This window comes from Schistocerca nitens, chromosome 4 (genome assembly GCF_023898315.1).
Source record: "Schistocerca nitens isolate TAMUIC-IGC-003100 chromosome 4, iqSchNite1.1, whole genome shotgun sequence".
Taxonomy (NCBI): Eukaryota; Metazoa; Arthropoda; class Insecta; order Orthoptera; family Acrididae; genus Schistocerca; species Schistocerca nitens.
In genome coordinates this window covers 930,075,456-930,087,628 of record NC_064617.1, presented here as the reverse complement: position 1 = coordinate 930,087,628, position 12,173 = coordinate 930,075,456, and the positions used below count along the sequence as shown (strand labels likewise).

General features: G+C 41.3%; 1 pseudogene; it reads left to right on the top strand.

The window, feature by feature from the left end:
- Positions 1-230: 230 nt before the first annotated feature.
- Positions 231-347, top strand: LOC126254173 (5S ribosomal RNA; annotated as a pseudogene).
- The last annotated feature ends 11,826 nt before the right edge of the window (positions 348-12,173 follow it).

Below are 12,173 nucleotides of genomic sequence, written 5' to 3'. Positions count from 1 at the left end.
AGACTGCCTAGCCAATGCAGCTTGTCTCTGCCACCAGTTCTGTTGTGTACATATAAACAGCTCTTTTGGGAAAAAAAGCATCAGTATTGAGGAACTGCCCCTGAAGTGTCTCTACCACTGAATAACACTGAATAATCTGTAGTATCAGGAAGATGTGTATAGCCTGACCACTGCATTTGACCTTGCACCTTAAGGATCTGCAGCATTTTACTTACACACTATTAGTACGTGGCAACGGCCTTGCCGCAGTGGATACACCGGTTCCCGTGAGATCACCGAAGTTAAGTGCTGTTGGGCGTGGCTGGCACTTGGATGGGTGACCATCCAGCCGCCATGTGCTGTTGCCATTTTTCGGGGTGCACTCAGCCTCGTGATGCGAATTGAGGAGCTACTCGACCGACTAGTAGCGGCTCCGGTCAAAGAAAACCATCATAACGACCGGGAGAGCGGTGTGCTGACCACACGCCCCTCCTATCCGCATCCTCAACTGAGGATGACACGGTGGTCGGATGGTCCCGATGGGCCACTTGTGGCCTGAAGACGGAGTGCATTAGTACCTGATAGTTCCATTCAGACTTGTAATCTTCCTGATAAACATCGCAGTGAACCACCTTAGGAAGATGATAACTCATATCAGTGTTTTAACAGAAACAGTTCTTCAATCTTTCCCTGAAGTTCTTACATCTGACTGACTTGGTTCCAGAAAGTTTTTCAATGCTTTCAACAGGGTTGCAGTAAGAGAAGTGCTATATCACAAGCCCTATGTTTACTTGAAATTCTTAACACTGTTGTTATCCTCCGGAATATAGTGTATTTTACAGAATATAGTGTATTTTATAATTGTAAATATAACCATAGTATTAAGTCTGACATTTGCAAAAGCCATCATTATGATGGCTCCATGCAAAGAAAATGTAAATAAATAAATAAGATGTTAATGGATCTACTGATGCTGTACTTCACAGACAGGAGTATTTCTGGGAAGACTGCACAAGATTCATGACACTCCTACTTAAAATATCTAATGATGTGAATGGATGTTACGATTTAGACTCATTTGCAACCCTTGGGCACTTCCTAGTATCTCACACCACAGATCACAGATATTTTGTGTTGGTAATCATCTTCTGACTTTTGTGTGTTTAAGTCTATCATAATCCTAGATTTTGTTATACTTCTGAAGACCTCACTGAATTTATGTCAGCCTGCAACTTATAACGCAAGAGCTTTATTAGTATTCTAAAAGTGCTGTTCATTTCCTCTATCATTTGAAACCTGATAATGGCCAGTCACACCTTTCCAAACCTCTACTGATGTGCTATCTTTTTTACCAGTATTCCTTATCAGTATGATCTGTCCCATCTCATTGCTCACCAGTTAGCAAACATCCTTACATGAACTGATTTTGTCTTCACTGATATCTTATTTACCTTCTAGACATGACTTACTAACTGATCAGGTATACGGATATACACTAAGTGACTGAATGTTTCCAGACACCTATAGTGGACATTAATATGGATGTGTCCACCCTTTGCCTTTATGACAGATTGAATTCTGCTGGGGTCACTTTCAGTGAGATGTTGGAATGTCCATGGAGGAATGACAGTTAATTTTTCCACAAGAGTCAAAACCAGAGAAGATAATGATGTTGTACACTGGAATCTGGAGTGTAATCAACATTCTAACTCACCAAAGGCATTGTATTGAGTTCAGGTCAGGATTCTGCACAGGCCAGACCCTTTCAGGCTCAACTTATCCACAAACCGTTGCCTCACAGGTGCTTCTTTATGACAGGGTGCATTGTCATGCTGGTACAAACAGTCATCCTCTCCAAGCTGTTTCTCTACTGTACTCAGAACACAGTGCTGAAAAAATGTTGGAATCCTTCCACATTCAATGTTTTCTTAAACTCAATAAGGGGCGACACTCCAGTCATGAAAAATACACCCACACCACAACACTACCTCCTCCTTACTTTACTATTGGCACTACACATGGTGGCCAGTAAAGTTTTCCAGGCATTTGCCAAACCCAAACCTTTCCATCAGATTGCCACGTGGTATAAGGTATTTCATCACCCCAAATTGCTCAATTCCATTCATCTTCTGTCCAGTGGCATCGCTCTTTGCAAAACCTCTAGTGCCCCCCTTAGCACTGATTACCCAAAATGTGTGGCTTATGAGGAGATAGAAGATGAGGTACTGGCAGAAGTAAAATTGTGAGGATGGGTCATGTATCGTGCTTGGATAGCTCAGTTGGTAGAGCACTTGCCACGTGAAAGGCAAAGATCCTGAGTTCGAGTCTGGGTCCAGCACACAGTTTTAATCTGCAGGACGTTTCATATGAGAAACAGCTCAATGATTGTACCCTAGTCCTTTTAACTCCCTGCAAGAAGTTATTGTACTAGATGAACTGATGGTAGCATTTTGGAGCTCCTGTGTGATTCCTTCTGCTGATTTCATACAATTTTTTGTACAATCACCCTCCACAGTGCTTGGCAGCCCCATCTGTCAATACATTCAGTCTGCCAGTCTTGGTTAAGTTGTGGTTGTTCCTTCATGTTTCCACTTAAAATCATATCACCAACAGTCAATTTTGGCAGCTTTAGAATGGTTGAAATATCCTGATGAATTTGTTATTCAGGTGACATTCAGCGACTAGTCCATGTTCCAAGTCACAGTGCTTCCCTGAGCGACCAGCACTGCTATTACTACTTCTCTGCTGACAAAACAATACTCCACCTCCATTTATACTGTGAGGCTTTTCTCTCCTGACATGTAGTGGTCAGTTCAGCATTATGTAGGGATGTCCAAATACTTTTGATCAGAAAGCGTAGAGATAAGGAGTACTCCCACTTGTGCCAGTCTTAGAAACTACTTGTTTGTAGTTCAGGGACCATCAGTGTCCACCGAACGAGGTGGCGCAGTGGTTAGCACACTGGACTTGCATTCGGGAGGACGACGGTTCAATCCCGTCTCCGGCCATCCTGATTTAGGTTTTCCGTGATTTCCCTAAATCGTTTCAGGCAAATGCCGGGATGGTTCCTTTGAAAGGGCACGACCGATTTCCTTCCCAATCATTCCCTAACCCGAGCTTGCGCTCCGTCTCTAATGACCTCGTTGTCGACGGGACATTAAACACTAATCTGCTCCTCCTCCATCAGTGTCCCATCTAGTTATGACGTAATTCTCACTCTTGATGAAATTTAAATATCTTATTTCTGATTTGATAGGAGCTCACATTTTTGAGCACTCATTGGAAAAAACTAAAAAAAAAAATTATCATGAATCTCCCGGCCCATGACAGAGAGGCATAAAAATGACTGTTGCCTCTGTTCACCATACATTTTGCATATGTGTGGGGTGCCACAACATATTAACCTTGCTGACTATCAGCTGTGGTCTTGCACAGGTGATCTTTGGAACTGTGGATGCACTTTATTGGGTTCTAAGGGTGGGTCTTGTATGGACATGTTCTTTTATTGCAGTTATTCATGTAATAAAGAGTGTACTATCTCATATTTTGACATGTTATCTGTCACCCCGATTCTATCTCAGGTTAGGGTTCCACATTGATGACCCTCGACAACTGCGCCAGTTCGGATACTAGTCATTAACAATGCAGCCATTGTACAACCAGTATGTGCTGCAGTTCGCAAGACAAGATAAAGATTTCAGTGTTGAAGTGTACAGTGCTTTGCAGTTGACTCTTCAGCAACCCACATTCATCAAACATGAAAGTACACTCCTCAGTGCAGTGCTCAGAACAACAGACAATAATGTCAGACAATGGCATACTACAAATAATTTTCTGTGTGAGCTCATTTCTCCTCCAGCTATTCGTGAAAATCTGGAACATACTGAGCCACAACAATCCAAATGGTCAGATTCACAGTTGCTCACTGTGGCCCATGAGTCTTTCACACTTTGTGCAAAAATTGTTCAACTTGGTGCTAATGCAGCTGGCTTTACAGACGTCGGACATTCCTACCGTGCTCCCCTGTGCTTTGATCAGATATGGAAAATTTATCTCTCATACCCTTACAGATGACACCATGGTAATCAGCGTGACTGTCTACTGATTTTGCCTCCATCCACTCTAGTGCTCGTCCTACACTTCTACCATTTCCCCACACTAACCCAATACCTGGTTCATGATAGTTGAAAGCATCCTTCGCAGTATGATGTCACTATTGACGGTGTTAAATTTATTGCACTGCTCAGTAACTTAAGAGAGTATGCAGATGTGATAAGTAACATTACCCTTAAGTACCCTCAAGGATGTTGCATCAAAATCAGCTCTTCTTCAACACCTCTCATGGGCACTGAAATGACAGCTACAGTAAGTGGTTTATAATGAACAATTGGAGAACAAGACTTTGTTACAGCTTTGGCATAGATTATGCATGCAGTTGAGTATCAATTGATGTCAGACCACAGACTTTATACGTTATGGGTTGTCAACTTCCTTTGCAAGTGCATTTCTCCATGATCGTCATGGACATGACTCATAGGTTATCAGGCTCAAATTAGCAGACAGAATCTTCAGTGCACTCCAACATGGATAGTGCATCAAAACTGTCAACAATAATGGTGTCACACATGGACTGCAGCACCAGCCTCAGCATGCCCACCCCCTCGCTGCAGCCAAGCCTGGCTGACTGCGACTCATCTCCACCAATTATAATATCATAGCCCCTGCCCTGGCCAGTGACCTTTATGCAGACACAACCACCTCTCACCCACTTGGCAATGGCACCCCACATGCCACCACACCTGTGCAGGACTGGCTTTAAAGTTTTCACAAGCAGTTTGATGACACTGCACGTAACTATTGCCCCTCCTGCAACTACCCAAGAGAGTTGCGTGGTCCACGATAGGCACACTGGGGCATGGAGGGTGTTCAAGTCACCTAATTTCACAGTGTGACAATGAATGCTCTCTCATGCCACTGTCACAGAATGGCAGCAAGCTTTACATACTTGACCACTTTTGCCAACAACATTGATTCCTTATCGATTCAGTGCTGCATCTTCAGTGCCCCCCTTACATTACACAGCAGTTCTGCTATAGAACTCCATGTGGCCAATGACTGTGCTAACACCATCTATGACACTGAGTCTCACACACTGGGTCTCAAAGATGTGATCTCATGGAACTTCCCCATTGTGGACCTCACCGAACTTGTATTTAATGCTGATTTTCTTTGCCATTTCTGACAGATACCGCATCTGACTTGCGGGAAATTGAGTCTCTGATACAGTAGCTGCTCTGTTGCTGGTGCCATTGGCCACGTCCTTGCAGCAGCATAGCACACCCTCACCACGTCTCTTCAGATGACACACAATGTTGCTCTTCAGTGAGTGTTCATCATTTTTATCTACAAGACTGCATTGCATCACTTGTCATAATCCAACAACTCCAATTACTCCACTTCAAGACATGACTGGATTCACTATGCATACACCAGGAAATGACACCATATGACAAGCAAACCACAAGACATCGGAGGAATTCACCACAGTGGAAATGGAATGGTATACAAGATAACCACAATGTCAGTTCCTCATTTACAAGGCAGCAATCACCACACCTTTTGGCTTATTCAAGTTCCTGTTTATGCCATAACTCAAGCAAACTTGGCAGCAGTTTATTGATGGCATTTTGTTTAAACTCCCTTTCTGCTATGCCTTACTAGACAACATCCTCATTCTTTTCCCAGAGAAGGATGCGCGTAAATTGCATCTTCAACAAGTTTTTGATGCGCTCACTGATAACGGTGTTGTGATTGTTGAAGAAAAATGCCAACTCTGACAAACTGAGGTCATCTTTCTCAAGCATGTCATCAATACTACCTGTATTTGTCCTACACTACAACGAACAGAAGTCAGTTGCTGCCACCACAGGGCTTCCGAGAGTTACATAAATTCTTAGGGATGGTTAATTTATAACACTGTCACCTTCCACATGCAACCACCATTCAGGCCCTGCTCATGGGTGTTCTCATGGGCAAGAATACTACCAGTAAATGTAAGCTGCTGTGGATCCCCAGCAAGCCTCTGACCAACTTCACTCAACTCACTATTACATATCATGCAAGTGAGTTCACCACTGGCATGGTTCTCCAGTGGGAAATGGCAGGTGTATAGCAACTACTTTGATTTTTCTCACATAAAGTGACTGCTTCACAGTGTAAGTGGCCATCCTACAGCTATGCACTTCTAGTGGTTTATGAAGCAGTTAATCAGTTCTCCATTTACATATACAAACATACTCCAAAAGCCACCATACAGTGCATGGCAGAGGGCACTCTCTACCACTACTATTCATTTCCTTCCCTGTCCCACTTGCAGATAGAGCGAGGGAGAAACAACTGTCTACATACCACTGGATGAGCCCTAGTTCATATCATATTTTATCTTTGTGGCTCTTATCCAAAATATGCAGGGTATAACAAAAACGTATGGCACAAATTGCAAAACAAATTCCTCATATGTAGATGAAGAAATTTGTTATATGAACATGTGTCTGTAAACACCTTGTATCCATGTTACAATTCATTTTCCTCAACTCATTTATCATGGGAAACACACACACAAACAGAGCACACCAGCATACCACCGGCAGCTCTTTCTCACAGGAGATGTTCGATATGCCCTCCATGGGCATTGATATATTCATCAGCCTGCCATCATAGTGAATCTCGGATACACTGATGTATCCATGGAGTACTGGTGGTTTCACAGCTTTAGATAAAATGGGCACAGAAACTCTTAAATCTTGTATTGGACTTCCATACACAAGAACTTTCAAATGTCCTGACAAATAAATGTCCATTGGGTTTAGGTCTTAAGAGTGTGGAGTCCAGCCACCTGGTACATCTCTACTTATCCATATGTCACTGAATCTGTTATTTAGAAGCCAGCAGATGTCAACACTAAAATGAGGAGGTGCTTGAAGTACATGATTTGTCACGCAGCTACAGGCACATCTGCTAGCAGATCAGGTAGAACATTCTCTACAAAATTATGATACCTTTGTCTGTTGAGCCTGGGTGGAAGAAAGTGAGGCCTTACCAGTCACCAAAAATGTTGGCTCAAACATTGACAGAAAATCTTTGTTGGTGACTTCCTTCAACAGCTAGTTGAGGACTGATACCTACCCATAAATGCTGACTGTGAAAGTTTACAATCTGATATTGAAATGATGCATCATCAGTGAACAGCACCATTTCACTAAAATTAGAGTTGACACTTTGTTGAATAAACCATTCACAGAAGAGTACCTATGCAGGAAAATCAGCTGCTGATAGTGCCTGCTCACACTGTAAATGGTATGGATACATCTGGTCCTTGTGTAACACTCATCAGACAGTTATGTGATTAACATTCAGTGTTGCAACTACTTCTCTTGTACTGAAACTAGGGTTATCATCAACTGCATTAAGAATTGCTGCCTCCTGTTGTGGTGTCCTCACCCTAAGTCTCCCCCAGTCATATCAGGCTCAAATGCCCCATGTTCCATAAGTTGATGATCAATGGCTTCAAACGTTTTCCTGTAGGGGCACCTTTGTGCAGGAAATCTTTCCTGGTACAAATGATGTTATTGCCATTGCTGTTAGCTAATCCATACATCAAATGGGCCTCTGCTATCTCTATATTTGTGTATCCTACCACTGCATGAACAAAGTCTGTGATTAATTCTATGTAGTAAACTGTTTGCTTGCAATAGTGGCCTGATAGCTGGAACTGTTGATGTTACCTGTAAACAAGCAAAGACATACATTGCATGACAACAGGAATATGTAAAACAAAACACTGGCAGTGTACAATGGAACCAGACATCATGAAGAGTGCATATTCCCCTTGATTCTAACGCTCTGTTCTTGTGTGTTTCCCTTGATTAATGAGTTGGGAAAAATGAATTGTGACATGGAAACAAAGCATTTCCAGACCCGTGTTCAAAAAACATAACATGTGATGAATGTATCCTGCAATTTGTGGTATACATTTTTGTTACCTTCTGTATGTTGGTGGCAGTAGGATTATTCTGCAGTCAGCTTCAAATGCCAGTTCTCTAAATTTTCTCAGTAGTTTTCCTCGAAAAAAGTCACCTTCCCTCCAGGGATTCACATTTGGGTTCCTGAAGCACCTCTGTAACACATGCATGGTGTTTGAACCTACTGGTAACAAATCTACCAGCCCACCTCTGATGACTTCAATATCTTTACTCTGACCTGGTGTGGATTCCAAAAACTCAAGCAGTAGTCAAGAATACATTGCATTAGCATCCTTTATGCAGTCTCCTTTACAGACGAACCTCACTTCCCTAAAATTTTCCCAATAAACCAAAGTCTACCATTTTCCTTCCTTATCTCAGTCCTCCTGTGATTGTTCCATTTCATATCACTTTGGAAAGTTACACCCAAGTATTTAAGCAATGACCAAAGTCTACCATTTTCCTTCCTTATCTCAGTCCTCCTGTGATTGTTCCATTTCATATCACTTTGGAAAGTTACACACAAGTATTTAAGCAATGTGTTTGTTTCAAGCAGGACACTACTAATGTTGTATCTAAATGTGATGGGTTTGTTTTTCCTACTTATCTGCATTAAATTACCTTTTTCTACATCTCAGAGCCAGCTGCCATTCATTACACTAACAAGAAATTTTGTCTGAGTCATTATGTATCATCTTACAGTCACTTGTCTGCCACACCTTTCCATACACCACAGCATCATCAGTAAACAACTACAAATCACTGCCCATCCTGTCCTCCAGATCATTAATGTATGTAGAAAATAATAGTCATCCTATCACACTTCCCTGGGGCACTCCTGATGATACCCTTGTTTCAGATGAATACTTGCCATTGAGGACAACATACTGGGTTCTATTACTCGAGAAGTCTTAACAGTTTGCAATATTGTACTGTGACAGTTGCTTTTCTGAAAAATAGTTGCCCTTCATCCATAATTTGCAGTATATCATGTGAGAAAATGGCATTCTGTGTTTCACACAAGTGATTCTTTTTAAAATGATCCTGGTTCATGGACATAAGCTTTTTGATGTCTAGGAAGTTTATTACATTTGAACTCAGAATATGTTCTGGAAACCATGTTGAGGATATTGGTCTGTAATTTTGCAGGTCTGCTCTTTTATTCTTTTTATTTACAGGAATCACCTGCATTTTTTCCAGTCACTTGGGAATTTGTGCTGAGTGAGAGATTCATGACAAATGCAAGCTAAGTAAGGGGCCAATGACACAGAGTATTCTTTTTGAAACTGAATTGGGATTCCATCTGGATCTGGCAACTTATTTGTTTTAAACTCTTTCAGTTGTTTTTCTATGCCATAGATACTTATTACTATGTCATAGATGATGTAGAAAGCAGACTGTAGTCATTTGTATGGACCACTAATCACTAGTTGGCTCATATGAAGTCCTTTGATAGACACGTGCCCTAAGCGATTCTGCCACCTGGACTATATTCCACAGTTAAGGACCAATGTCTGAAACTTGATGAGTGTGGATAATGTTGTTGTGGACTATCTTTTTTTACTTGATGGGTGTGGATAATGTTGTTGTGGACTATCTTTCACATATCAACATAATCTCCACACCAATTGCCTATATAAAGTTAGTGGAGGCATGGATGCAGGACCAGCAACTACAAGACCTCCTCCACAATCCCACCACTAACCTCAAACTTGGACATTACCTGATACCAGACACGATCAAGCAGATCTTGTGTGATGTGTTATAAAACCAAATTCACCCCCTCATCCCTCAGCACCTTCAGAAAATCATCATCGACTAACTGCACACTTCTCACATCCTGGCATCCAACTGTCTTATCACAGATCACTTCATGTGGCTGAATGTTAAGAAAGATTGCAAAGAGTGCACATGTGCATGCATGACATCTCAATGGAGTAAAATGGGGCATCACACACAACCACTTGTTGGCCAGTTCAAGATTCCAAATGGATTTTTCCAACATGTGCATCTTGATCTGGTAGGACATCTCCCTGAGTCCAACAGCAATCAAGATATTCTTTCGATTAATGACCACTTAACATAGTGGGTAAAGGTTGTATCTCTCAGGGACAGCATGGCATATTCAACAGATCAGGCTTCCATTGATATGCAGCTTTCTTAGTTTCAATGTGTGGTATCTACACTACCAATCAACATTGGCAAAACGAATCAGCCTTGTTTGAGTGAAATATGCAGTCTTTGCAGTACTCATCAGTACTGAATGTCTGCCTACCATCCAAAGAGCAATGGCATCCTTGAACAGTGCCACTATACTTTGAAAACAGCATTCATGTGCTACGGAGGCCAATAGACTGAAGCCGTGAAGCCCATCCATGGTTGCTGTCAGGTGTATGCCTGGCACATGTGATTTAGGGGCTTCTCTGGCAGTGAACCTGTATCACATAACACGCTTCTTACGAGCTGATTTTGTGCTTCAATAACTATCTGTCACAACCACAGGTCTATCCAAACACATCACATGTGTGAAATGCCATATGTTAAAAAGTCACTTCTAAAAGTATGTATTTGAAGTGGTGCCTTATTTGGATGTGAAATATGAATGATAAACATTACATACAAGAAGAGAATGAAATTTATTGAAATATTATCTTACTGAAGACTTCTAAAGATTAGATGACTAAATTGGGTATCCAGTGAAGAGGTAATGAATTGAGTTGGAAAGATAGGATCTTTACAATATAACTTGAGTAAAAGTTGGCATATGTTGATAGTACACATCCTGAGGCATCAAGGAATATCTATTTGGTAATAGCAAGAAGTGTGAAGGGGAAACATTGCAGATGGGACCAAGGAATAATGACAGTAAGTAAATGGATGCAGTTGCAATGGTTAAGCAGATATCAAAAGACTTGCATAAGACAGACTATTGCAGAGAGCTGCATCAAACCAGTCTTTAGACTGAACACAACAGCATCAACTACAAACTTTTTCTGTATTGGTAGAATTAAAGGGATTTGTAAAATAAATGATGGTTATTTGCCAGTCGTGTGGATCATTATTGCGAACTCTCATCATGATAATATGGAATGACTCTGTTTTACAACTGTAGTACATCTTCTCAGCAGAAAATGTGGCAATATGCTGATCATTTTCAATACTTCATATGGTTCTTTTTCTATGATTTATACTGAACTATGTTCAGTCTCTCTCTCTCTCTCTCTCTCTCTCTCTCTCTCTCTCTCCTTCTCTCTCTATCTCCTTCTCTCTCTCTCTCTCTCTCTCTCTCTCTCTCTCTCTCTCTCTCTCTCTCTCACACACACACACACACACACACACACACACGCTCTCCCTACCCCCCCTCCCCCCCCACCCCACCCCAATCTTTCTGTTAAACACATGTACATTCATTTTACTACATATTTGGGAAATTTTCTATAGAGTATAAGGAGTTATTATGCAGATATTAGTTCGGTTTGTGTTTCAAGCTAATTTTATTATCCATTAAATTCCATACATCACTTGGTAAATGGTCAAAGTTTTTTGTGACTGGGTACTTCACTCTTTTCTGTGTCACACTAAGGTTGATTGATGGATGGTGTAAATCATTTCTGCTTTTAGTATAATTTTTGTGAATGTGACCCTTGTTTTCAAACTGTCACTGACTGATGACCACAGAAGTCATATTGGAGTAAATGTACTATGAAGTTGTTGCCAGCAAGACTATCTGTTTAAAGAGCTACCTGCAATAGGATCTGGTGTGGACGTTACTGTACTACATTTCCCTTAAACCTCCTCCCTCCATATTGGTAATAAAGAGACACAGAAAGAACATGTGTTATGTGTGACATGATGCTTTTTACATTACAAACATGTAAATTCCCAGATGTGGGCAATAAACAGAAATGAACACGGGTAACCAATCCACTAGACACTTCACTAGCTTTTGTATGAGCTGCATGCATGTTGAGACTGCATGCATGTGCATACTGACACACGCACTCTCTCTCTCTCTCTCTATCTCTCTCTCTCTCTCTCTCTCTCACACACACACACACACACACACACACACATGGAGGAAGGGGTACGTTTGAGTCTATGTATGTATCTGTGCTTGCTGGAAGGTTGTGTAATTACCAATAATGTGATGTGTGTATACATTATGGTTTTCCT